The 13,157-nt window shown below is 48.5% G+C and overlaps 1 protein-coding gene across 9 annotated transcripts in view; it reads left to right on the top strand.

The window, feature by feature from the left end:
* CAMTA1 (calmodulin binding transcription activator 1) overlaps positions 1–13,157 on the top strand; it is a 242,457-nt gene that overhangs the window by 43,959 nt on the left and 185,341 nt on the right. The window lies entirely within an intron of this gene.

Raw genomic sequence — 13,157 nt, 5'->3', positions numbered from 1 at the left:
ACACACTTTAACTAAAGTCAGTGTGCTTATCTGGAGAGGGGCCCGGAGGAAGCGGCCGGGGGGGACCGGGTGCTCCTGCGGGGCCTGGCTGAGCAAACGCGGCTCTCTCCACACCCTCGCTCCCCCTGCCCCATCCCCGGCCCTCCAGCCGCTCCCGCTCCGCCAGGACCGCGCTCTCCCAGCCCCGGGCTGGAATTCCCCGGCGCGCCGGCCAGCGTCCCTGCCTCGCCGGTCCCTGCGAAGGGGTTCCCCGATGGCATCCCCGGCCCGGCGTGCGGCCACGTCCGCTCCCACAGCCGGGCTGCGGGCCCAAAGGCCGCTGCGGTTTGCAGCAAGGTCAGGGGGACACGCCGGGACTGCCGCAGCGGCGCCGGGAGCGAAGCGCGGCTCCGCCGGCGTTCACGTGTGCCGGTGTAACACGGAGCGGCGATGCTGTGGGCAGCTCTGCTCTGTGTGTGTGTGCGTGTGTGCAGTTACATGGACATGCAGGCACAGAGATACCTGCCAGAGCAGAGATACACGCGTGCATGCACAGATAAACGCATACACACAGACACACGCGAACCCACAGATAGATACACACACATACACGCGTGCACACGCATACACGCGTACACACACATACACGCACACACATACACGCATGCACACGCATACATGCATGCACGCACATACACGCGTGCACACACATACACGCACACACATACACGCATGCACACACATACACGCCTGCACACACATACACGCGTGCACACACATACACGCATGCACACACATACATGCATGCACACACATACACGCATGCACACGCATACATGCATGCGCGCACATACACACGTGCACACACATACATGCACACACATACGCGCATACACACACATACGCGCATGCACACGCATACATTCATGCACACACATACACGCATGCACACACATACATGCATGCACACACATACACGCATGCACACACATACATGCACACACACACATACACGCGTGCACACACACATACACGCATGCACACACATACATGCACGCACATACACACACACACACACATACTGGCGTGCACACACATACATGCACACACACACACATGCATGCACACACACATGCATGCACACACACATGCATGCACACACATGCATGCACACACATACACACATGCACACACACACATGCATGCATGCACATACACGCATGCACACGCATACATGCATGCACACACACACATGCATGCACACACATATGCGCATGCACACACATACACGCATGCACACATGCACACGTGCATATTTGGCGTGTGGGAGGTGGCCCAGGTGCTGCTGCCCAGCTGCCTCAGCCCCAGATGCCGTGGCCTCTCGCAGCTGCTCTTAGTGACCGCTGATGAGGCTGCCGGGGGATCTCGGACAGGCCCGGAGCTTGTCCGGGATGCTCTCGCGTTCCTGGGGTGTCCCTGTGGTGCAGAGCCTGGTGTCCCCTCAGCCCTCGGTCCCCTGCCATCACCCTGTGCCCCCCTGGATGCCAGTGAGTGCTCCTGGTCAGGCAGACCTGTGGGCTGCCACAAGCCAGATCAGGGTTTTTTTTTTGGGAGGAGAAAAGGCAATCCAAGGGTGAGCTGGATTTGGAATTGGAATTGCCCAATTCCTGCCTCCCCGAGGGATGAGGATTTGGGGTTGTTGAAGGGGGTGTCCTGCTTGCCTTCCTGCTTTGTAAGAGGAGAAGCTGCTGTTGGGGTTTTGTTATCGCTTGTTTGTTGCCTGTGCTCACCAAACCGTGCAGGGAAAAGGGGATTTGGGAAGGATTAAAATATCTGATTCTTGCTGGTTACTGAGCCTTTTGGACGTGAGCTCCAGCAGCTCTGAGCTGCATGGAGGAGACAGCGGCCCATGAGGAGAGGTGGTCAAAGGAATTGGCCAAAAAGGAACAGAAAAATCTGATGTTTTGAAAGCTTATAAGAGGAAAATGGAAGAATTTTGATCTTGCCAAAATACTTTTGACATTGGAATTTTCCTTGTTTTTAATAATGACTTAAAAACTCCACTTAGTTGAAAGTAAAAAATAAGAAGCCATCTGGAAGTCAGGGGTTTTCCTCAGTGCCCTGTCACAGGGTGCCCTCACTGCTTTTGGGAGACGCTTCTGGCATGAGTATCTTGCACACCAAAACTCACTTGTTTTTGGTGGATGTGGTGTTTCCCCTGAGGGTTTTGGCCAGAGGAGCAGGGCAGGCACATAAAGCTGTGCTTGTGGGTGCTGCTCTCTCTTAACCACACTAAACCCCACATTCAGAAGTGGAGCAATCAGCTGGGGATATTTCAGAGTGGGTGGTGAAACGAGGTAGTTTTTAGTATTCATGAAAAATGCTTGTGACAGCCTTACCCCAAGTAATGAGCAGCCACCTGCAGTTCAGAGCAGTGCTTGATAATGCTGTAATTAGATCGGAGATGCAAAAAAGCTCATTAAAATTAAATAACATATTTGTCACTGTTTTAAGAGGTGCAGATTGCCTCAAACCATGCTGGTCTCTTGACCTTGAGTATTTTGGCATAGTCCTCACTGTTGAGCACATGAAAATAACATTGGAGCTTCCCACAGGCAGGTTCGTGGTGGGGATTTCAGCACAGGGCTGCAGGTGCTCACCTGCCCTGGTCAGATTGTTTGGCACCTCTCCATACAGGGCCGTGCTGCCAGCACCTGGATGGTGGGGTGGAACACAGGCTTCCAAAGGCATGGGTATCTACCTCTCCAGTTTTTGAAATGCAGTAAAACGAGTTTTGAGTCCCCTTCCTCCCTCCTGCCTGGAAAGGAACATGCAAAGTCACGACAGTGTCTATTAACAAGACTGTAATTTTCCAAAATTAATTTTTAATGACTAATTTGTCTTGTTTTCAGATGTTTTATACAACACTTATTGTTTAAACTCCTTTTGTTTCTCCACATGTCACCACAGTGGAGGTGGGTGTTGGGTCAAGATCTCCATTTGGGGCATCCACTGCTGGCATGGCTCTGTCCTTGGGAGGGCTGCATCTCCCAAGGAAAGGCAGCTCTGGGGAAAGGCAGAGATCATCCTTTATAGAAGGGATTTTCCTTTCTGCTGCCCCAAAATGGCACTGCTGTCCAAACACTGTTGCCCTCACTCCAGCTGTTGTGGCCACATGCTGCTCTTCCCCTCCAGAGATGCTGCCTGGCCGGGGCTTCTCTTGCAGTAGCTTCTATGCACAAAGAAGAGAATTAAAAACAAAAAGTGGGTTTTTCTTCCTCCTCCTCACTTATCGTGAGTAATTACACGTAGGTGTCTTGAACAGGAGTGTTTACAGACACTCCGTATTTTCGGCATGTGGGATTTTCCCACTGTAGCACTTGGGTTGTGAGCAGCAGCAAAAGCAGCGCTCAGCCTGGTGCCTGGATCACCACTGGTTTATTGGGAGCTGGGGAAGAGGAGGGAATGCTCTTGAGCATGGGATCATGGCCCTTTGGTGTCCACAGCAAGGGAGTTTGTAGCACAACTTCTGGCACCTTAGAGATAAACTTGTTTTTGTTGTACTTTTTTCCCCTTCTTAGGAGTGATCTTGGAAGGGCTCAGATTTGGGTGGTGGCAGCTTGTGTTGCCTTGCAGCTGGGCACACTGCTTGGCTTTGCTTGCTGCCATTCATGTCAATGTTTTCTGTTATGTTCCTGGCACCAAATGGGAATTTTCTCAGAGCTTGTTCTGACTAATGTTGATGAAAGGGCAGAAATTCATTATTAGAGTGAAATAGCTGGTGATAGACTGGGGTTCCCAGGTGTATGAATGAATATCAGCAAATATCTGTAATGAAATTTTTTCTGCAAATCCTTGCCTGTGACCACCCCCGCTCTGCCTGTGTGGGCTGAGCTGTGAATTCCACACAACCACAGGAGTTTGGAACAGCACCTGTAGGGCTGCCCCGGTCTGTCCCCACAACCTGGGCACCCACAGCTTCTCTGGGCAGAGGTGGCTGCACGGGGTCCCCAAAACCAGTGTGAGATCCCGTGATGGGCAGACAGAGCCTAACCATAAAAAAATAAAATCAAGTAAAGTGTTTTCAAGGCCCAGATTGAGACAGGACCCATCCACCTCTTCCTTTCATCTGGGTACCTGATTATTGGCAGAGTAGTCTTAGTTCTTTGTCTAGGGTGAGATGGTTGGGAGGGAGGGAGCTGTGAGTGAACAGTTTCATCACCAATAAATATTTCCAGATAAAACAGAATGTGCCATTCCCATCATGCTTGGAGCAGAGTGAAGGGCTGTGGCTCAATTCTGGTCAGATCCAGGTGCGTCCTTTAGGCTGGTCTTAGGCAACTTCAGAGGAAAAGAACCCCCCCAAACACATTTGGCCTTTGTGGTTATGCCGAGGAATCTGCTGGCAGAGTAAACCCTGGGTAAACATCCTCAATTTGCTGCCTCCTGAAATGGAGCGGCTTTTGGAGTTTGGAGCCACAATTTGTATTCAAATGAAGGTCATTTGAAAGGTGTAACACAGTAAACAGCCATTATTTCATTTTGATAGTGGTACTAAAATTATAGTGTTGGTTGAATTATTTTAGTATAGGACCATTACCATCTCCCTAAAACACTTAGAGGGGTTTTATATCAGTGCTGCAGTCCTGAAATTAGAGGAAAATTAAAAATCACACGACTGTGGTAGAAAAGTAATTTATTTGTGAGGATGCCTTCATTTTATCATGGCGTCTCTTTCCCTTCTGCTATTCCAGGAGAGAGATGTGCTCCCAACACCCAGACAGGCTCCCAGGGTTTGCCTTGCTGAACCAGGAAGGCAGCAGCTTCCCACGAGCCAGGGCTGCCATAAGCCACCCCCAAAACTTAATTTTTAATTTTTTTTTCTTTTTTCAGTAAAAGTGGCTGATGTGGTATTGCCTGACTCAGTGCTGTCAGCGTGTTATATTGCAAACATACTCCTGTAGGGGGGTAGGCACACACTTAAAATCTCTCTGCATTCATTTTCTTCTAGGAATACATGCAGTAGAAGTTGGAGTTAATAGAGTGGCAGTGATTTCCCTCATCGGGGTGGCCGGGTGAGGGTGCCTACATGGAGCCTGGCTATGAGGGCTGCTCTTGGGTGGAAGGGGGGATGCTCCAAGGCTGCATTGGAGTGGGAGCTGGCGGACGTGAACAAAATCTTAATTGGGAAATTCCCGTAGATTATTACAGCTGCCTTCATTAACATTTTCACACTTGGCTGGTAACAAATGAGGAGAAGGGCTGTGTGTGCCACTGGATTTATAGTGTTCCAAATCCCCTCCATACCTGGGGTGTGCCTTTGAGCAGAAGTGATTGTAGCTTTTTGTAGAGGGGTGTTCTGTGAGGATTTCTGTGAAAATCTTTATGGGCAAGGAGTTGGTTTTCAATGAAAGGAATTCCTAGAAAATAAAATTCCTGCAAATAAAATTCCTAGCTCCATCTCTGGCAAAATTCAGTCTGGGTATGGATCTGGTTTTTATGGGGTTTTTGATCTGTTTGTGCTTCAACTCCAGGGTTTTTTAATTGCACAAGAATGATATCAAGTGTATATCCACTGGAAAAGAGCATAAAGTCCTAAACATTGTAAGTTGAGCTGCTTTAACAGTAGCAAAGCTGACATAAATGAAGCACCAGCCATGAAAGATGTTGGCCATGGAAGGCCACCACATCATGTTGCAGGAAAAGGCCATACCTTGTGTCCCTTCCCCGGCCTCACAGGCCCTGGCTTGCTCCTGCTCACACTTTGCTGCTGGAGCATGCGATGCTGGCAGGGCCAAAATACATTTTCATTATGAAATCACAGGTGCTCCTGTGCTGAGCGGCATTGGGGTGGATGATCCCATCCTTGGGTGAAGGCTGCTCTCACAGAGGAGATCCTCAGGAGCTCCTTCAAATTGAGGGGAAAACTTGCCGCTGGATTAGGATGCCCTCAGAGATGAGCGTAGCAACCTGTTCCATATTTATTACGGGCAACAATTTGACTAAGGGAGAATTTAGATTAATAACATTCAGCCCAGAGAAGTAATTTCCTTTGAGAAAGCGATTTACATGCACTCTGCCAAAAAGAGCCGTCACCGCGTGCTCTCCCTGTGTCAGCTCCAATAATGAAGTTGGAAATAACATGGGAGGTTAATAGGTCCTACTTATCTCCTTAGCGCCGCAAAGGAAGATTTACAGTGTGGAGCCTGGTTTGCATATTCCTGTTGGAAATGGAAAGGTTTTTCCCAGCTGAGATTGATGAGACCTTGCAGGGTGTCTGCTGAGGCTGTAAACCTCCATCCCAGGGACACGCTCCTGCCAGAGGGAGCCGCCTTTCCCGGGTCACTGGCCAGGGACTGACTTAGATGCCAGAGCCACCATTCCAGTGATAATTATTTTTATCCATCTGTCTCCTCTAAGCCTGGACGTTCATAGAGACGTGGCTGCCACACCGTGTTAGGAGCTGTGTTGAAGCCCTGTGGGTTTTCCCTGGGAGCTGCCCATGGCGTGCGAAAGGGAAAGTCATCTGGCGACGTGGTGGGAGGCGCTGCCGTGGAGGGTGGTGGAGGCTGCCAGTGTTACCCCTCGGGCCGCTGCCTGTGTGATGCCAGTCTTCTGGGTGTGTGTTGGGGTATGTTGTGTCCTGCCCTTGCCCCAAGGAGAGGGGGTCTGCATGCTGGGAGCTGCTGGAATGTGCTGGTGGGTTAATTGGGACCTGCTCCCCTAGTTGGAGCTGGTAATGACCCTGCCTCCATGGGGGAGGACGCTGCTGCCTGGGCTCTTGGTGAGGCTGGAAGCAGCTGGAGTTGCCTGTAGTGGCCCCTTCCCCCTTGCCTGGCTGGCCCGGGGATGGCAGGGACAGGGGATGGCGGGAGCCAGAGCCCTGTCACTTCACATTACTCCTATGAAATCCCAGAGGACCCGTGGCACGTTATGGGCTGTTGCAGGAGCTGTTTCCCTGTGAGCAGTGGAGCTGTCTGGGCTTAGAGTAAGGAAAATCCCCAAATTCTGTGGCTGCTTTCCTCTCCCCTGGCTCTCCCCACTGCCTTTCGGGAAAGAGCTCTGTGTCTGTTCTTCTCTCCCAGCAGGGTTGTGTTTGGGTCCTTCCAGGTTGTTGGGCTCTTCCAAACTGGGAATAAACCAAACTTTTAAAAATAAACCAAAATTCATTCCCTCTGGATAATTTAAGTCACATGGTGTCTGAAACCTCCTTAGGAGAGGGACTCTGAGAGGCAAAGAATTGTTAATAAATGTTCTGTCTGCACAGACTGTAAAATATTAATTTCAGTCAGTTATTTCATGTTACTGAGCAAGTGCAAGAAGAATGAACTTTCTGAACAGCTTAAGGTACAATTCTGTAATAACCTGAGCCATTTAATGAATGAAATATTTAACATAATTTGCATATATTAAGTGATGGGATGACGTTTTTCTACTTCTGTGTACTCTTTGTGTATCTGGAACAGTGCAGCCTTTCCTCTTCACCACTCCCCACAGTGCTCCAGGGTAGGCACCGAGGAAATGGCATTTTTCCTCCCCATTTGGAGCCAAGCAAATGGGAGCCACACCAGCTGAAGGCAAGGGCACACACAGGCACAGCTGAAGTGTTTTCAGCTTGGCAGCATGGCTCAAGTAAGGATTGCTTCTGCTGCCATTTCTGCTCTTGATGCTCCCAGTCCCACAAAACACGATTTGTTTCCTTTTTGTTTCTTTTTTTTTTTTTTAATCAAGTAGTATTTTAAATGCAGACAAGAAGCTGTCTGCACGTGCCAGAGACTCCTCTTGGCAGCACAATGCACAGGGTATGGGAGCTGCCCAGTTCTGAAGTACTCTTGGAGCATAGCTGGGCCTGGCACAAAGCCCATCCCTGGGATGGGCCTGCCAGGCTGTCCCTTGTGGCACGCTGGAGCCTGGATGCCATCCCTGTGCTGGCCCCTCCAGAGCTGTGGCTGGGCTGCCCTTGGGGATGCCGAGCCTGCCTATGGTGTCCTCGAGAGTGGCGTCCCTGAGCTGGCGCTGCTGTTGGATGGTTGCTGGGTAAATCAGGGCCAAGTTAGGCAGTGAAAACCTCACTGGGAATGGGAAATAAGGGGGGGAACCGTGGTGCTTTCCCCCATAGAAGCAGAGAGGGCTGTAACAGGTGTTGAGTGACCAGCACTTCATTCTCAGCAGGTTACTTCAGGAGGAGGGAGCTGCTAATTTCCATGTGACCAGGAGCTGCAGTTCATAATCCAAACAGTCACAGGGCTGGGTTCTCAATTATACCCAATTAAGGTGTGACTTCATTAGGTGTTCCCTAACTTAACTGCACTTTAATTCATTAAACTCTTTTTCTTCTGCTCTGTAAATGGTCTCAGGAAACTGTAGAGGGAAATAAAGTGTCCCAAGGAGTGTGTGTTTTGAGTATCTGTATACAGATATATAGATTTATGGATACATAGGTCTCTGTGTATCCCATGGGTGGGGTTTGGGTGGTTGCCCAGAGCAGCATCCCTGGGGAGCACACAGTGGATCTGGGGTGACCAGTGTGGCTCATGGTGATGCAGGTGCATCCGATGCCCTCACTCAGTGGTAATGCCACTAACGCTGACCCTCACAGGCTGGATGAATAATGCATCTTGCTCTTCCAATCCCCATTACCTTGTGTTTTTTGCATCCCACGCACTCTGTGTCGTGTCAGTCATTTGCCCAGTTTGTAGTTTGTTCAGGGCTCTGGGCTGGTTTTCCAGCCTGTCTGAGCCTCACTCGGAAATGCCTTCTGTCATGTTCAAGTGGCACCTTCACACTGCTCATTTCCAGGTCGTTGGTAAATATGAAGCAATAAAGGAAATATAAACGGAGTTCAACCAGGAATCCCCATCTGTCTGGGCCTGCAGAGCTCCTGGATGTCAAAACTGCCTTTCCAGAACTTTAAAGGCTTAAAATCAGAGAAGAGCAGAGTAATTCTAAACTGCATCCCTTTCTTTTATCAGCAAGATTTTATTTTTTTTAAGGGATATATTTTTAAACTAATAGAAAATGAGCCCACTCCTGGGGATGTAAAGCACAGCCGGGCACGAGTGTTCAGGGTCCCCTCTCAGCAGCTGGATTTGAGCTGGGTGAGCAGAGGGAGGGCTGTTTTCATCCTGCTGTCAATGTGCCTTGACAGAGCGTTAAAGTCAATATTACCCTAAAAACGTTCTGCTTTTCATAACAGGCAATTTTGTTGGTGTTGAAAATGCTTTGTTTGATTTCGGGAGCCATTCATTACAGGATCAGGGCTTCAAAGTGAAGCCAATTAGTTATAAGAGCTACTTTTAAAAAGCTTTTTTTTCCAAACACCAGCTTGAAGGTTAGCTAGAATGTGGTGAATGGGCAGCCTGTGCCGGGCTGGCCCCACTGCGGTGTCGGGTACCACTGGGGCTGCATCCCCCTGGCTGAGGCCACATCCCGATGGGAGCAGGAAGCTGCAGCCATGCTGAGTGTGGTGGCTCACCCCCTTTTCTATATTTAGTAAGAAATGCATCAGCATCCCTTTTACTCCCCGAATTCCCTCTGGGAATGGAGCTGGTAAATAGCTGTCGCACTAAAAATAACACCTGCAGCAGCCACTGGCAGCCACGTTCCCTTCCCTGGCTGAGCACAGAGCCTAAGGGTTCTCACCCTGGGAGCAGATGTTGGGATTTATGATTATAAAAAAAAATAACCAAAAATCAACACTTAGAAATATAAAGAGCATGAAATCGCCTGTGATGCTTAACCTTTGGGAAGCAGCGTCCATGCTCTGCGCTGGCTCCTGTCCGTGAGAAAGGACACAGCAGCCCCAGCACAGCCTGCAGCAGTGTTCTGTGGGCTGGCAGTCCAGAGGTCACTGGCGTGACATGGCATCAGCCCTGCCTTTCATCAGCCTTCTGGTCACCCCCTTTCCAAGGATAAATACAGGGAATCCTGGGCACTTTGGGCAGTTTGCTGTCCTGGCACTGCTCAGAATGGGAAATGGCTCTTTCACACAAACATCCTTTTTTTCTGGTCATTTTTTGCCTTGTCATATTTTTCTTATATGTTCTCTTAAAGGCAAGGATTAACTAAACTTTTGGAAGTCTGAAAATAACTCACAAGGAATTTACAGTTCCCTGATGCTGCTCTGGTTTTATGGTTGTTTCCTTGCAATGCCAACACACACAGTAATTCCGGGTCAGAGAGGCAGTTGCCACAGATGGGAGCCAGCTGGCATCTGCCAGCCACTTTGGGAGCAGACCTGCTGTGTCCCCCAGGCCACAGGCCCTGGTTAATCATCATGGCTGGATCCTGACATGGGGCAGAAATGTTTCCCTTTTCATGCCCCCATGGAAGGGAGGATGGTTTGATGACAGCTGTGAGCACTGTGAGTTTGCTGGAGCTGATCGGCACTTGGGAGCTGCCTCCAGAAACTGAACATGTTGTTGCTGATTTTGTGAAGAATCCATCAAAGTGACCCTGAGATTATTTGGTTAAAGCATGGTGTGAATAATGCCAGTGCCACAGGTTCAATCCCCGTACGAGTCATTCAGTTATGAGTTTGACTTTATCATCCTTCAGGGTCTCTTCCAACTCAGAATAGTCTGTGATTCTGAATTTGCCAGGGAACATCTGGGGAGAAAAAGCCCAAACCAAAAAAAACCTTGCCAAAACCAACCAACCCAGCAGCACCAGCCAGGAGCTGGGGACATCAGCACAACTGGCTTGGGCCATCAGCCCCTGAGCTGCGCCTGGGACAGAACCACTCTCTGAGGCATTGGAGGCATCTCCCACAGTACAGTGCAGAGAGCCCTGCCTTTCTGCTAATTTCCCTGTGGCTTCTGAATAATGAACAATTAATTATATAAATATCTGAATAATGCTTTTTCTGGCTACGTCTACTTGTTTACTCTTGTATTTGATATTTGTCCATCCATTTAGATTTTTTATTTCAGTGAGCAGCATGAGATTAGGGACTTCTGTACAGGTTGGGCAGTGTGCCTCCAGGAAGGACAGCCAGAAGCCATGACCCTGTCATAGACTGTGGTTCTTTTGGCATCTTTAATGCTTAAAATCCCTTTGTGAATTGTACTGGTGCTGCACAGGTTCATTCCAGACACTGTTCTGAGTTTTTGTCAGCCTGGCCACGCTTGGGTACAGGGCTGTGCTGTGCGACTCAAGGCTCTGTTCTATGTTCACAAATGCAAAACATGAACAATTCTTATAGGAATGATGATAATGAGTAGCATGGGTAATTTTTTTTAACACTAAATGTTGTTTGCACAACGATACAGGACACTTGTGTGGTATTGACAGAGCTGGGAAAACCCTCAGTGTAAACAATAGAAAATGAATAAACCTGTTCAGTAATGACTTCAGGTACAACAACTTCTCTGTTCAACTGGATCTTCAGGAAAAGGGATCCTTGTGCTTGGGCTGGAGTGGGATAGATGGAGCATGAAAGCACCAGCATCCAGGCCTCCTGTTTGCACTAATTAAGATGTGGGACTGAGGTGGTGGCATGACAGCAGAGCATTGGTTGAACCAGTAAAATGTCCCAGTCCCTGCTATTCCTGGATTCCCCTGCTATTCCCAGATTTCTGGTCTTTGTGGCTCTCAGTCAGACCAGCAGCATCATTTGAATGCAGCTTTTATCATGATTGAATATGTATATTTTAAGAAGGATTTTAATTCTGTTTGAAATAAGAAAATGCCATAAATCAGCAGCAGAATCTTTTAACATTTACAGTTTTAAATGAATTCCTGGTGAGAGTCTCTTAAGCCAGATTTATATCTGACTCTGCATTGAGCTGTCGTTACGTGGGCCTGAAAAACTCTGACAGAATTAGGCATAATGTAAAAACATGCTGAAAAGACAGTTCTGCAGGACTGTGGCACATTATTATGTCAGAGCATATGAGAGCGAGGAGTATGTAGAAAGGGGCAATTTCTGGGGATATTTCCCTTTTAATGATCCTTCCATTGGAAGGGCTTTGGAAGGGCTTGCTGCTGTCTCCTTGCAAGAGAAGGCAAATGGAGCAGGCCCTGGTGTTCTCACCTCCTTGGGCACAGCAGTCCCGCTGCTGAGAGTGGGACTGGTGCGTCCCCTGGGGCAGGAGGCACCGGGCACGGCATGGGCGGGTTCCCAGGGGATCTGCTCCATCCTCCACGATGCACTTAGACTTTGCCACTTGGTGGAGGAGAGCTGCAGAACATTCCATGGTCCTCCTGGTTTCTGTGGGAGTTGAGAGCAGGGCAGCACCTCTGAGGGCAGATGCTCACTCTGAAGCAGGGGAATGCACTTTGGCATCTTCAAGCCACATGGCTGTTAGAAATGTGTACAATAATTGAGGTTTTTGCTATTTGCTATAATTAATGCATCGTAAACACAGAGATCTTAGTGATTTTTTTTTTTTTAATCACACTGCATATTTGACTCTTTCAAGATTCAGAGGACAAGTGAACTGAACCAGCAGTGCCAGCAGGATGCCGGTGTTCATGGTTCTTTAAATCACAGGGTTTAGTCCAAGGTCATTAAAAAAAAAAAAATCACGTAATGACCTGTGGGTGTTTTCCAGTAACTCAAGATTGGGCGTTATTTGTTACTGCTCTGTTTCACTAACTGTCCCTCAGTGTGGGGCCTAAATGGAAGATAAAATCCATCCTAATCCTATTAGGCATGGGCTGATGCAAGGGCTGACTTTGCTCTTACTTGTGACTAACAGCACTTCCGAGTGGTTCAGGGCAGCCATGGCTGGGGAGTTGTGCCCCATTATGCTCTTGCTTTTCTAAAGACCCAGTGTATGTCTCAGTTTGTTCTTGTCCATGTGTTTGACAGGTCAAGGAGCTGAGCAGATCTTGTTCAGCTCCAGTGTGTGTTAGTCACTGCTTATGCTCTTGTTTTGTTTTTTTTTTTCCTTCTCCTTTTCATGTATTTTGGAGAAAATTATTTCTTGTCCAAATCTAGTTTTTTCATATTAGGTTAAACCCTGAAAATAGTGTTTGAGTTGTCCATTTGCTACTTTTCTAGTTTTTTTCACTTTGTTTACTTTTTTCCCCTTCCTTCTTCCCCTTTCCATAAGTTTTCTTTGGGGCTGTGTCCACTCTGATGTGCAGCTGGTTTTCTGTTGTGCCAAGGCTGCCAAGGGTTTCGCTGTTATGGTCCTTTAACCCCAGGAGTTTGTCAGAGCTGCTCCAGCACT

Source organism: Anomalospiza imberbis, chromosome 23, assembly GCF_031753505.1.
Source record: "Anomalospiza imberbis isolate Cuckoo-Finch-1a 21T00152 chromosome 23, ASM3175350v1, whole genome shotgun sequence".
Taxonomy (NCBI): Eukaryota; Metazoa; Chordata; class Aves; order Passeriformes; family Viduidae; genus Anomalospiza; species Anomalospiza imberbis.
This window is presented reverse-complemented; position numbering and strand designations above follow the sequence as displayed.